The sequence below is a fragment of the Neolamprologus brichardi genome, chromosome 7, assembly GCF_056152115.1.
Source record: "Neolamprologus brichardi isolate AB-2024 chromosome 7, ASM5615211v1, whole genome shotgun sequence".
NCBI classification, from domain to species: domain Eukaryota; kingdom Metazoa; phylum Chordata; class Actinopteri; order Cichliformes; family Cichlidae; genus Neolamprologus; species Neolamprologus brichardi.
The window spans coordinates 44,041,594-44,056,338 of NC_142110.1; positions in this window are offsets into that span (position 1 = coordinate 44,041,594).

The following is a 14,745-nucleotide window of genomic DNA, read 5'->3' on the forward strand; positions in this document are numbered from 1 at the left end:
ATTTGATGGGATATTCTGCATTACAGTAAGTGTGTGTGACCAATCCGATGCATGCATCATGCAAAAAAAAAGCCCAACACTGTAGCGCATGCCATATGGAGGTTGTTATGATGAATGACGTTTGTGTTGTTTTGTTTATCTAATAATACGGGCGCAGCCATCTTAATTATTAATTATATGTTATTCATGCTGATGTTTAAAGTTAAATTTTGTTGCTTGTTCATTTAGTTTTTATTTATTTCCCCTTTTCTGCCAGAAGATCAAATAAAGTCTTAGCGTAAAAGCCACATTTCTGGTACTCCTGCCACTTTGAATAGTTGCAGAAACAAAATGAACAAATCTCCTGGTTCACTTGAACAGGTTTTCCTTTCCAGTAAAGTTTCCAACCTTACTGAGACTTTCTGGTTACATGTAGTTAAAATTAACAACAACAACAAAAAAAAACCTAAATAAAGATTCTGCAATAATGCATAACAATGAGTTTTAAGTATGTTCACGTTTTTGTTGTGTTTTTTTTAAAGAGATAAATTGTTTTTCTATGACATACCAGCTGTGATGTTTAAAAATCTTCTGTTTATCTCAGTTTACTGTAGAGCCTTGCAGATGAAAGTCATTTCATTATAAACAGTCAGGGTGGCTGGATTAGCAGGGATACATCTGACGTCTTGAAGACAAATGGAAGTGGAACCTGAAAGCGCTGCTTGTTAAATGTCTCTGTGACTGCGCGAATGTCCGTTGCGTGTGTTTTTGTGTTTTGATTGTTAATTATGTGTGTCGGTATCTCCTTGTAGTTTCTCGTACATTTTCCAGCATTTGAGGGGATATAACTGTTTGTGATATAACAACTGTGTGTGATGTAAGGTCAGGACGCCGTCATCATCAGCGGCTCTCTGATGTGTTTCATGCTAGAAAAGAGCCCAACACTGTAGCGCCTGCCATATGGAGGTTGTTATAATCGAAAGCAAAAGAGTCTGCTTGTGAATGCAGGTTGCGCAGACCGGACTCTGCAGAGGGAGAAGAAGCACACACACAGACACACACACTGAGATACTAAGGATATTGGACAGTTACCAGAGAGAATCAGAGATAAGGAAATTGAAGAGTCTCTTTCCTCTGTCCCATTCGGGTTGTTTTCTCTCTAAGCAAACAGCCGGCAGCACCGCAGTATTTAGGAGCCCTTTATGAAATAGTCCTACATCCTTTACGGGACACACAGACAAACACGCACAGGTTTTTGATAAAATCGACTCTGACACATATGCAACAGAGGTTAACTAATTCCAGCAAAATGACACTTCCCGCCAAATTCAGCAGCTGCATACTCAAAACACTTTAAGCTGCTGGCGGTCCCCAGCGGACGCCACCAGAGTCACAAGCTATCTAGCATCTGGATCTGAAAGTGACCAGAGGGGATAGGCAAGAATGCCAGTCTAAATTACCACTGTTACTGCACCGTGAAGTGGCAACAAAAGGTGGGTGGTTAGTCTTCCCATTGGAACTTGAGGTGATAGATTAGAGAAAAATGCACACATGCTGTAAATGCCTACATGCAGGACACAATTTTACAACACATGGGAATGTCTTTTTTGCATGCGCTCACTCTTGTACCCACACGGAGTCTGAGCACAGTGCTGTGAGTGACATTGTGGTTGCCCCTCCTAGTCTTGTTCTGTCATAACCACCGTTTTGGCCTCAGGAAAAAAGTCTGTGAGCCCGACTGCACCAGACTCAGGCTGCAAAAGCCTGCAGTTCCTATTAGCTAGTCATCATTTTTGACAGACTAATAAAGCCAAGCCTTTCCGGAAGGGTTTTTCTTTTTGTTTTAGGCTTTAGTTTTGAAGTTCCTATTGTCCACAGTTCCTAGACAAATATGGGCAAGAATGTAGCGTGGAAGGGTTTTATTTGTTAAAGCTGTGGGAATAATGATTTGTGAATGAGGGTGCGAGATGAACGGGGACACCCAGAGGGCATTAGCCAGCCTAGAACACAATATAGCTGTCAGTGAACACACCAGCTATGGTGAAGTCACCCGAATTGCCGGCCTTTAAAAAGGTTAAGGTCCGACTGCAGTTAATATAAGAAAACTGTTGTGATGAAGCAAGAATGTTTAAAAAATGGTATAAAAACTTCACAATAGTCATATCAAAACCCCAAAAAACAAAACACTGAACTCATTACTGATATTACACTAAACTGTTACACATGACTTTGGTTAGGATTTCAAAATGTGTGATTAGCAGTGAATGATTGTGTCTCGTATAACCTCAAGGGCTGGAAAGCACCATACTAAATAATTAAATATTATAAATGTTTGTTGGACACTCATCGTTGCATGCCCTGTATGATGGCTGGGATTGGGGACATGGGGCCAGAAGCTGTTTATTGCTTTCATATGGAGCCAACATGTGTTTCACATTTGCCACAGGATTTTTTTTTTTTAACTGTGTACACTCACAGTACCATTGAGACATCATCGCAGTACCTCTACTGCACTGCTATCATTTGTCAGGAAAACTAATCATCAGCTGCACTATATTGTTTTCTCCATGTGTTTCTCCAGTATAAATGGATTACAGAGTTTTGTAACAAATGGGTGCAAATCAGCTTTTGATGCGTACAAAGGAAAAGCTGCAGCGAAGCCAAAGTGTAGAGTTCCAATACGATGTGTGTATCACCTACTCAGAGATGGCTGTGGTTCCTCCATGATTCATCAGGCTTCTTTTGATTATCCTTTGCAATTTATAATGCGGACAGTCGGTGGGATCTCTGCAATGCTAGTGATACACTGGCACGGAGCATGTGCAAACTCTGACATCAATGAGACATCTTCTACAGTGTTGAAAGGCTAAGCGCATCGCTGAAAACCTCATCAAGGTTCCTGTGTGCTCTGCACTGGCAAGGCCACATCATTCATATGCGCACATGTGTGCACTCAAACACACCACAATCAAACCATCACAGGGCTCATCTTCTCCATGATGAGCCTTCTGTGAGGCCCAGCAGGAATATTTTTGGTTGGCATTGTTTTATTCTCAAGCTGGAGGGAGATAAATGGATGAAATTATTTTCTCAGGGCCATGTTCCACTTACCCATGTGAGATTAGTGGGTTTACAAGTTAACTCAAGGCTTAACCCTGGCCATTTGGTCTCTTGGTGGTGGTTTGTGCTGTTACAGATCATATAATTATGGTCACTGCATAACTAATCTGATTCCAAGGAAGTCGTGTCAAGACTCTGTTCCTAAGCCTAACTTTGAAGAATTTTTCAAACGTTCAGCGTCAGATTGGGGCCGTGTCTGCAGTGATGCCGATTCTGTTCTGGTCTGTTCTGATGACGAGCTGAGCTAGCTCGATCTACGTCCCTACCTGAGGCTCAGAAATAGGGTGAGGAGTCCAGTTTGGGATGGACTCTGAGTGAAGCCTTTACTCCTCCACAATGAAGGTGGCTGGGGAGAGGGAGGTCTCGACTTCTCTGCTTAGGCCTCTGTCGACCCAGCCTGAATAAGCAGAAGAGGATGGCTACACAGAGAGAAAACGTAATAATAATTTTAATATTAAGATCTGAGTCTAATAAATTATAATTTGTCACAAAATCAAAATAAATGTTGGGTAAAGTTGTTCTTCAGTCTAGTTTAAAATGATGACAAACTGTAAAGTAATTTTACTGTATACACAGTTCTTATAGTTCTGTTGATTATTCATGTTTGAGATGCAAAAGGGTAATGCCTTGCTTTCATTACAACCACTCTGTTTTTCCCTATGGTTGACTTTTTTTGTTCCTGCTAGTTTTTTTTAAATTATTTCTGTTACTTCTTTTTTTTTTCTAAAAGAGGAAAATTGGACTGTTTCTTTTTCATTTCAACTTTAAAATTGACAAATAAAGGTTTTCCTCTCATCCTAGTGCTTTAGTATGAACTAGCTTTTCTGCCATCTGACTTATTTCTGCAGTCAACTGTAGTTCCATTATTTAGATTGGCTTTTAATTAGATTTGTGCTGTATGTTTGATTATACATGTATTTTGTGTATTTCTGTTTTTATATTACTGTAAATCACTTTGTGGTTTTTATCCTGTGAAGAGTGCTATATAAATAAATTGAATTGAATTGAATTGAATAGTTTGCATGGAAGACAGCCACCTGTCTGCAAACACTCACTAACCGATTACATAAAGTAAATTTAGTGTCTTAGAGCTGCAACCAGTATGTTTAAAAAGGTGCAATCTGGCCTGAGTGACCAGGGCTTTAAATTTGGGGGGTTAGTTGGCAACTATCTTTAATTTGACATGAATTAACAACTGTTGGGGACATGTCTGTAAGTAAAGTTACCTTTGCTTCTGCCTTTCTCTAATATACTTATGCAATCCTTGCTCTACTCTGCCTCTTCTCACTAAGGACAGCAACACTGTGCTGTGCTGACATGAGATGAGGACACTTAGATTAGAGAACCCCAAAAGGTTGATTCTCTTCATCTGAACGCAGCGTTTTCAGTGGGAGAAATTTTTTGTCACTCATCCAAGTAACTTCTTCAGTCTCAGCTGACTGCAGGTTTCCCCAAACTTATAAACGGTACATTTGCACAATGACAGAAACTAGCACCACTGAATGAACAATGGGCTGTAAGGTCAGTTCCTTGATCATTAATATGTTTTCATGACCACTGATTAACAACCACTGATCAAAGTCCAGCAAAATAAACAAAAACCTTTAGTGATCCCAATGTATCAGCAGCATCGGAACAGTTGAGACACATTTTTTCTAAACACTGTGACTCTGTGGTTTTTAAACCCCAAAATACGCTGTGCCAAAAAATGGTCTACCCCAGAATCGGGTTCCCCGATACAAACAGAGTAATATAGTGTACGCAGTTAAGTGCCAGGCAGATTGCCTTGATTTATACATTATGATTTATACTCTGACGAAGCAGATGGCACAACACAGAAGAGCTACCTCGTCAGGCCAGGACTCCGCAGTCTACTCACACCTACAGGCCAGTGGACTCTCTTTCAGTGATGAGGATGTACACATCCTGGATGGGGAGCAACGCTGGTTTGAGCGGGAAGTCAAGGAGGCCATTTACACGAAAAGGGAAAAACCATCTCTGAATCGAGGAGGGGGCCTAAGGGTACATCTTTTGCCATCCTACAATGCTGTGATTGCAGCCGTTCCCCAACTCTCTCTGAATGGTTCTCATGGCCATTGATCAGTGGTTGTTGATCAGTGGTCATGACAATTTGGATATTAATCATCAAGGAACTGACCTCCCAGCCCATTGTCCCTTCAGTGGGCTGGTTTCAGTCATTATGCAAATGTACTGTTTATAAGATTGGGGAAACCTGCAGTCAGCTGAGACTGAAGAAGCCACTTGGATGAGTGACGAAACGTTTCTCCCACTGAAAACGCTACGTCCAGATGAACAGAATCAACCTTTTGGGGATTTACTTAAATGGATGACTGAGCGTGCATCAAGACTTAGATTAGAGAACATTTTTATCTATTCATTTTTCTGTAGGCTCAACAATCTGGCTTCACTATGCCATCCAAACACCTGAAACGGGGCATCCAAACATTCATATTAACAGTTCTTACTAATAAAGCATCCGACACTGTCACATCAAACTACTTTTATTCTCACTCTAAATCCAACTGAGGCAAACTATCAAACTTCATCCTGGTTCAAGGGGACACTTGGACCTAACAATATGTATAAATTATCACGCATGACAAGTTTCAAGAGTGTACCGGACTATCTCGTTTTTTTACCCCTAAATGTGTTGATTTTCTTGGCTTATGTGCCGTGAAATAGTTCAGGAGCCTCCAAGAATGAGCTCAATTGTAGCACCAGCCAAAGTGAACTTAGCTAAGGGGGGAGTAATTGAGAACAAACCAAAAAAAGAAAGCACTTAACTCCCACTTTCACAGTCACAGAGAAGTACATGATGTCATTTTATCACAGTTTGTGAGGAATAATATATATTGTGGGATTATATTACACAGGTGCCATTAGGTGACAGTATATTCACAATTCAAGCTTCCTGACTAGTTATGTTTGTGGCCAATGGAGGAAAACCAATAACATTAAGACAGAAGCATTTGCTCAGGATGCTGAGTAAAGGGTAGATATTGAACAGAGAAATCTTAAGCTCACATGGGAAAAGAAAAAAAATGCCCCAGTCATATTTATAGTCCATCAAAGTACAAAATAAAATACAGTTTTTAATAAAATGTTGGAAATATTGGAGTATTGTACAAGTTCAAATTATTCAGATTAAAAGAAATAGATTTATGGAAACTGACTGATGGACCTTTTTGCATTTTACAGTAGGTCTTTGCTCATTTCACCATTAACTGTCCTGTGCCAGCTTTCTGTTTTTGCTACATGCATGTCTGTCCCTCTCTTCTGTTCTGCAAGTGAAAGCGCGCTCTAAGAGTGGTGCATGTTGTGGTGGGTAGACGTAAGAGACATGCTGTCGCTTCTGGCTATTTCTGAGTGATCATTTTACGTATGGTGATTTTTTTCAACAAGGTTGTGGTTAAATACCTGTAATACCTGGAAATGCCAGACCTCAGAAATGGGATAGCCTTAATTTCTCCTTCTCTTTTGATTAGTCTGATTAGTGCATTTGTTTTCTACAGTCATTGTTTACATCTGGGGGCTTAATGTTATATTAAAACATATAATGGCAAAATGGAAGAGGTTAGGGTTATGGTGGACTTAGTATAGAATTATTTGTTCACTTAAATGACAATCAGTTTCATTACCAAGTGAGATCTGTTTAGTTGTTATTTAATGACAAATGTAGTAAACAAAATATTAGAATTTGATTCACAGTGCCTTTCAATGTGATTTTAAGTATAAGGCCCAACGAGACATCAGCGCAAGTGAGGGAAGCCGTCTTTGGGTGAAAACTTTATTGTAATCTGCTACATTCTTCAAAAGACTGACTGCTCTGGCGAACTCAGCATCACTATATCATCTATCAACCATGGTGACAGGTGATGCTACTGCATTACCTGCCAGTGGAATCAGGTCCCTAGTGTCTATTGATGGTGTCACAGCTGATAGAAGTAGCAGGATGAACTGTGAAGTGTTCAGGGACGTACTCTCTGCTCAGATTGAATCAAATGCTGCAAAACTGATCAGACAGTGCTTCATTGTGAAAATGGATAAAGCACACTGCAAGAGCATCGCAAGACTTTCTCAAAGCAAAGAAATGTCTTCAATGATCAAGTCAGTCACCTGTCTCAACTAAGTAGAGCATATGTTCTTTTAAAAAAATACAAAAATGAAGACAAGTAGGCTCAACAAAGGCCTGGTACAGCATCTGGTGATGTCCATGTTTACTAGAGTTCAGGCATATCAGTCACTGCAAAGGATTTTCATCCAAGTATAAAAAAAACAATTATGTTTACTTACTTTTGAACATTTGAAAATGGGGGATATTCATTTCACGCACATCTTGATTGTCTGATTTTAAAATCCATTGTAGTGGTGCACAGAGGCAAAACTACAAAAATGTTGTCTTTGTCCAACAAATTACTGGCCTAATTGTATGTTTAATACTGTGGTCCTTGATTCATGTAGTACATGATGAGGAACAGAGACAGCGTTACAAATACAGTGACCTTGTATATGTTTGCCATTATCTCTTTGTGAGTGTCTGGTATTGTGGTGTCAGAATAGATTAAATACTTCAGCCAAATACAAACGTCTCCGTTCGAACTCTACTTTGGAGATCTGTGTGGTTAAAAAACAAAGTGAGAGTGATATTGTGATTTTAATCCTTTTGATGACACTTTTCTACATGTGAGTCCACTTGAATCGATAGCAGATGTTAAAAGCATTCTCTATCATAACAGCTTCAGATTCTATGTAGCGCAATCTTTTCCCTGCAATCTAAACATGACATTCAACTAAATCCTTTTTAAATTAGCAAATGCGTCAGAGTAGGAAAAAAAAGTTTGGCAGTATTGTTGCTTTTAAATGAAACCAATATAATATTCACATAAAACACTTATGTTTCAGGTGTCGTGTAAGAGTTCCCTAATAGGTTGATGAGTTCTTTCACTGCTTTCTCTGAAGAGCAGTAATAAAAAGGCACAAAACTAAAATCTATATTTGTAATTTCACCCCTTGTTCATTTAATCGTGTCACTTAATAATTTCAACATATTAAAATATCAAAAATCAAAGCCAGCAAAGGCAATGGTTAATGTGGTTTTACCATATACAACCAACCAATAAATTAGTCTTTATTTGATCCCATGTCGGGGCCTAATGCCCTGCATGTTGACTCGGCTGTCAGGCAGCCAATGATCAAGGACTAATAGAGCCTTTCTGCTGCCATAGCCGCTTCCAGCGACCCTGGGTCTCAGGCTGAATCGCGCCAGTGGAGTTTGAGGAGACAAGGCCAACAAAAACAACAAATATATTTTCATTTGGCTGCAGGCATATTCCTCTGGAGAGCAGGGGATGGGGGAGGGAAGGTGAGGAAAAGGGAGGAGAGGTAAAGCAGAGCAGAGAAAGTAGAAATAAAATGGATTAAGTGAGACTGATCTAGAGGATGAAAGAAGAGGACAGGAGAATAATTAGGGGCCTGTTCTGGCTCTAGCTCTGGAAAATGTTTCATTGGTTTATCAAAGACTTGACTATTAATACAAAATACATGTTTACATTCTTGATTTTATCTTCGCGTAGCAAATGCATTAGGATGAAACGCACTCTGCTTCGCGTGACTCACATATTGGGACTCCTGTGTTAAGATGATTTTTCCTAAATGTTTCTTGCTTCTGCTGACAGGCTTTAGGTTTTTTTTTTTAATTTTGTTTTTTAAATGTCTGTCTTTCCCTTCGTCTGCCTCTCCTCACGCTTTCCGATTTGATATACAGAGGCCTCACCTCAGTGCAGGCCAAGGCAAATGTTTGAGCCACCTGTTGCAGGAAACTTGAAGCCCTCTGGAGATGTTAAGACGCTGGAGCAGAGGCTGCGATCCAGGTACAGGTCACCTCTGAACCTGTGAGCTTGTGTGAAGAAGCAAGACAGGGGGAAATGAATGATGTGATGATGCAGATGAATCAGATTTACAAATAAGATGAAATTACACTAGTTTGTTTCTTCTATAATTTGTTGTTCATGCAGTTAGCTTTAAATTTTGACATAATTGTCAACACAATCAAGTATCAATCAACACAATCTTCATCAAAAGACTAAAACAGTCTACAAATGTAGGCAAGTGGAGTGTGGTGAAGGGTGACAGAAAGAGCAGTTGCTGGTGAGAGTATCCATAGCAGTACCTTTTTTTAAGTTTGTCTCTTGGTGCTTCTTTTTACTGTTGCCGTCTCCTGTAGGCAACACCCTAAGTGTGGATAAAAACCATACAGATCCCAGTTTCATAGAAAATCAGGAGTTTAAGGAAAACAGTTTTATTTTAAACATCAAAAAGAAATATTGCGTTTCTCCAGACTAAAAACATCAATGTGACCAAGATATGTAGTCACTGCCCAGCCGTACTAGACTAGGCAAAACCAAGCTATCCAATGATCGTGATTATAATGAACTTTGATCAACTGGTGTCTACTATGGACACATACTATAAGAGACACTTATCCTCCAATCAGAGTCCTGTGTCTGGCAACTAATGAATTCTGCTTCTTTCTTTTCTACTTTGTTTTGGTCCCTATCAAATACTTAGACATGGCAAAAAATAAGAAGAAAGAAGGATGTAATGACTCAGTCACACTACAGTAAAAATGGGACAGCAACCTCTTTGTGACTAGGGAAGACCAGTGGTTGCCAGGTGATTGCATTAAATCTTATTCAGGAATTGACTGTAGTTAGTAACTGGTCACCCAAAAGTTGAGCATGCAACCTCGACCTCTTGGCAACCACTTCAGTTTGCAAGATGATTGTACAGGTAGCCAGGTGGAAGGCAACCTGCCTCCAAATAGTCATGGTCTGACTTGAACTGACTGTACACACGAACCCAACCGTACTCATCTGAGATGCATCTCTTTCTGAATGGGGAGTTGATTCAACTGGTTGACAACTTGTTGGGGTTGCATGGTGCCTGTGCTGTTTTGCAGTTAAATTGCTGTTCTGTGTCACTATTTGTGGAAGAATGTTGTTAAATCTCTGACGATGGACTTTATATATATATAGACAACAGTCTCAGTGATTTATCACACACAGATTGTACGTAATTGCCAACTCAACCACATACAATCACAGCTTGATAAGACTGTTGCTTAATTTATTTGCTATTTTTTGGATCTGGCTGATAGAATGACCACAGCAAACACAAGAGACCATACACCGGTTGTTTGTGACACTGCTGTCAAAGTCAAAGTCAAACAGTCATTTAAAACAACAACCAATGACCAAGGTGCTGTACAATTAAGATAATTAAAAGAAATAAAAACATAGGGAAACATGATAACAGTTAAGAAAAAGAATCATAACATTCGAAGATTTGAGTAAGAAATAAGATAAATAAAAGCAATACAAAGTCATTCTGATTAAAAGCCAAGGAATAAAGGTGGGTTTTCAGACAGGTTTTAAAAGTGTCCAATGTTGGGGAGGTCCTGATGTGAAGGGGCAGTTTGTTCCACAGTTTAGGAGCAGTAACAGCAAAGGCCCGATCTCCTCTGTGCTTTAATCTGGACCTTGGGACAGTCAGGAGCCACTGATCCGCAGACCTCAGTGATCTTGCAGGAGTGTACCAATTTAAAAGATCAGAAAGGTATGAGGGTGCTAACCCGTGCAATGCCTTAAAAACAAATAATAAAATCTTAAAATTAATTCTAAAACTAACTGGCAGCCAGTGTAATGATGCCAGTAATGGGGATATGTGGTCTCGCTTGTGTGTGCCAGTTAGTAACTGTGCTGCAGCATTTTGGACCAGCTGTAGACGGCTAACTGATGACAGAGTACTACTAGAGTAAAGACTATTACAGTAGTTGAGGCGAGATGAAATGAAGGCATGGAAAGCTCTCTCAAAGTGTCTAAAACAGAGAAATTGCTGCTGTGACAGTAAAAAGCTAAAGCATGTAGACCAAAGCCAAAGGATTATCGCAGAAGCAGGCTGCAGCTCTGACTCCCTCCTATTATCATCTTCATGCACCAAAGTTGTTTCGAAGACTGCAAGTGGTCGCAGACCTGGCCCACCTCTTCAAAGCAACCATTTCAGAGTCAACCCAAGTTCACTGCACACAACTGTAATAATTTTGGTCATGTCATGGTCTCCAACTGCTGTTTTCCCTAGGGTGACTGTAGCACAAAACAGTGTCTGCTATTTGCTGCCAAGCAGCTGGTGCACCGTTTACACTACGTTTCTCAGTTTTCTTTCTCTTGAATAACTGTTTGTCTCAAACTGTATTGGTGCGAGTGAGACTTTAATGCTGGGTAAATTCTCCGCCGAATTAAAAAGAGGCTACACAGTCTGTAGTGTTTTGGTTTTGTTTGTTTTTTTGTAATTACACAGTAAGTCATCCATTTCACACATTTACAGGTAATTTAATTAATTAATTTGCAAAATATTGCTTTGAATCAGCCTGGATGCTAAGGACTGAGTATCTGAGCTTCAGAGGACTCAAAGGTCGAAAGAAAGAAATAAAGTCAAACGAGCTGAACATAAGAGGTGGAGAATGACTGGTTTATCTTCTGGGTTCCAGGAACTCCCTTGGACTGCTTCCAATGATTACCCCTTTGCCCCCCTCTTGGTCCTCTTCGTGCCTGCAAATACCCCTTCAAGTCACCCCCCACTACTGCCTTCCAGTTCCAAATTTTCTTGCAGCTCCTTCCTCTCACCCACTCACCCCCTCTCCTCTCACCCTTTGGCATCCCGTTCAAACTGCTGCCCTCTCAGCAAACATCTCCCCTCCTCCCCACAACTGGGCTGCTGTAAATGCCCCCAGGACTGAGGTTCTTTCAGTTATTCACCTCTGCTCCAAACCCACGTCTTTCTCCGATTCCGAGCTTGCAACCCCTCTCTTCCTCCCTCTCTCTCTCTCGTTCTCACCAGGATGTAAAATATTCACAGCTGCTGCTGCGGTCAGGTAGCACGGCCACAAGACTCTCTGAGCAAACAGAGGAGCTGTGAACGTGTGAAGCCGATGGTGTACGTTTCATTTGAGGTTCGACACAGGTCCGATAGATCCCGATGTAGTCAAAACAGAAACCGCATACTGAGCCTCGCCACATGCCTCAACAAACCAAGCTCTAACCAAACATACCCAAGTACAACACTGAAAAAATGACACTGCAAACAGCTTTTAGAAACATGTCAGGCGCACTGCAGAAATAGGAGAAACGATACGTGGCTTGGTGCCGCTGAACACAGTAACTGAGATATCACTGAGGTTTATAATCAGTGTGAAACATCTGTCTTGAATAAATGCCTCGCTTTTAAAGTCTAGCCTCATTATGCATTACGGGCAAAGGCAAGAGCGCATTAAGTCATGTTAGAGTTGCAATAAAAATACATCAAGCTCTCTTCCAAAAGGTCTACACATGTTATATATGCGGACTCGATTCCAGGTTCTCTGAATGAAGAAGTGTACAAATTTGTGTCAGATATCCAAGTTCCAGTCCAGGTTTCCTTGTTCAAATATGGACTTAAATGAGATGTTTTACATCTCTGAAGCTGTCCCACCAAATAATAAAGACATCTTGGCCTGGGAATGCCAGCCCTTGAACTTTATGAGGGAGGGTGAAAGGGGGAAAAGAGGAGGGGTATCGGTGTCTTGAACACATTTCAAAGTAATTGTACTTGATATGTCGTTTAGAGAACACCCAAGTAATCATATAAACAAAAGACTAGATGCCCTGGGAGGATGAAAGGAAATCTGAATCTCCCACTGATGTATCATACTTACTCATTTTTTGACATGAGTGTGAGACGGCGAGGGATTCCTGAGCACAATAAGAGGATCGGGGACCTTTTTAGTAATAAACACAGTGGGATGGACGGACTCCGGTGGATTCCTTCATACTCACAAATTAACTTACACACACACACAAAAACAGATGGCAGAGGGCTGAAAGTGATGGATGCAATGTACAAATTAGAAATGCTGCAGGCACGGGGATAAGGAGACTGCATGTGTGCGTGTGTGTGTTTGTTCTATGTTTGATCCTGCACCTCAGCCTTACCGAGGCATGACTTACGTTTAAAAAACATTCCAAAAAATAAAAAGATGAATTTGAGGGAAAATCGCAGGACCCAGACAGCAACAACACGAGAACAAGTTAAAGAAAAAGTGAGGGAAAGCAAAAGAAGAATAAAGAAAACATGAGATCATAGTTAATTAGAATCAGGTGATAAACAATGGAGTGATATTTACGTTATACCATATGCCCCGCTACATGTGTCTTTCTGTCTCGAGGGATACAGTAACAGGTTTCAGACACGTAAGGTCAAGAGGAGGCTTTTCCCAGCTGCTAGACCACACTGATGCACACACACGCCCCTGCCCAGCCGCCCAAGTGTGTCGTCCATTTCTAAAGCCTGTTTTGTCTTTGTTGTTATTACATAAAAGACAGTGTTTATCCTCCAGGAAGCCATGTTTGCCATATGTACTTGTAAGGCAGAAGATTTTGCAGCAAGAAACAAAAACCCCTGAGCCAATCAGGCAGGTTGTCTCCTGGGCTTCACTTCAAAATCCTAATCTCTTACAGATTCCCGATTCACGCCTTGGATTTAAAAGCCCTCCAGTGGCTTACTCTTGTTTGTTACAAACCCTCATTATTTTGGCAGACTCCAGTCAAGTATTGTCTCACTTAGTCATGAAATGCTGTGCTTCTTGATCTCTGAAATATTGACTTCAAAAAGCATCTCATGATGGATTTGTCAGCTTTGAAGCTTTTGACGTCAAACTGTTTAATCACTGAAAGCTCCAGCCATGTAAAGTCCACAGAGCAATCTTACTATGATACACCAAAACTGTCTGCCCAGAAACTCCTCCTACACTCACAGAGGAAGCTCAGAAACCAACCCTGGCATAAACACTTTATTGCCAAAAGTACTCAATCACCCATCCAAATGATTGAATTCAGGTGTACCAATCACTTCCACAGAACAGGTGTATAAAATAAAGCACCTGGGCAAGCTGACTGCTTCTACAGACGTTTGTGAAAGAATAGGCCGCTCTAAGGAGCTCGGTGAATTCCAGTGTGACACCTGTGCAACAAGTCCTGTCATAAAGTTTCCTCACTACTAAATATTCCACATTCAACTGTAAGTGGTGTTATAACAAAGAGTAAGCAGTTGGGAACGACAGCAACTCAGTCACAAAGTGGGGTCAGCACATAGCATGCAGAGGTCACACATTTCTGCAGAGTCAATCTCTAAAGACCTCCAAACTTCATGTGGCCTTCAGATTATCTTAAGAACAGTGCATAGAGAACTTCATGGGATGGGTTATCATGGCAGAGGTGCTGCATCCAAGCATGGAAAGCATTGGATGCAGTGGTGTAAAGCACACCTCCACTGGAGTCTAACGTGGTGGAGATGTGTCCTCTGGTGTGACAAATCACTTTTCTCTGTCAGGCAATCTGATGGAGGAGTCTGCGTTTGGCCATTGCCAGCAAAACCGTACTTGTCTGACTGCATTGTGCAAAGTGTCAAGTTTGGTGGAGGGGGGATTATGGTGGAGGGTTGGTTTTCAGGAGTTGGACTCGCCCCCTTAGATCCAGTAAAATGAATTCTTAATGCTTTTACATATCAAGATATTTTGGACATAAAAACATGCAT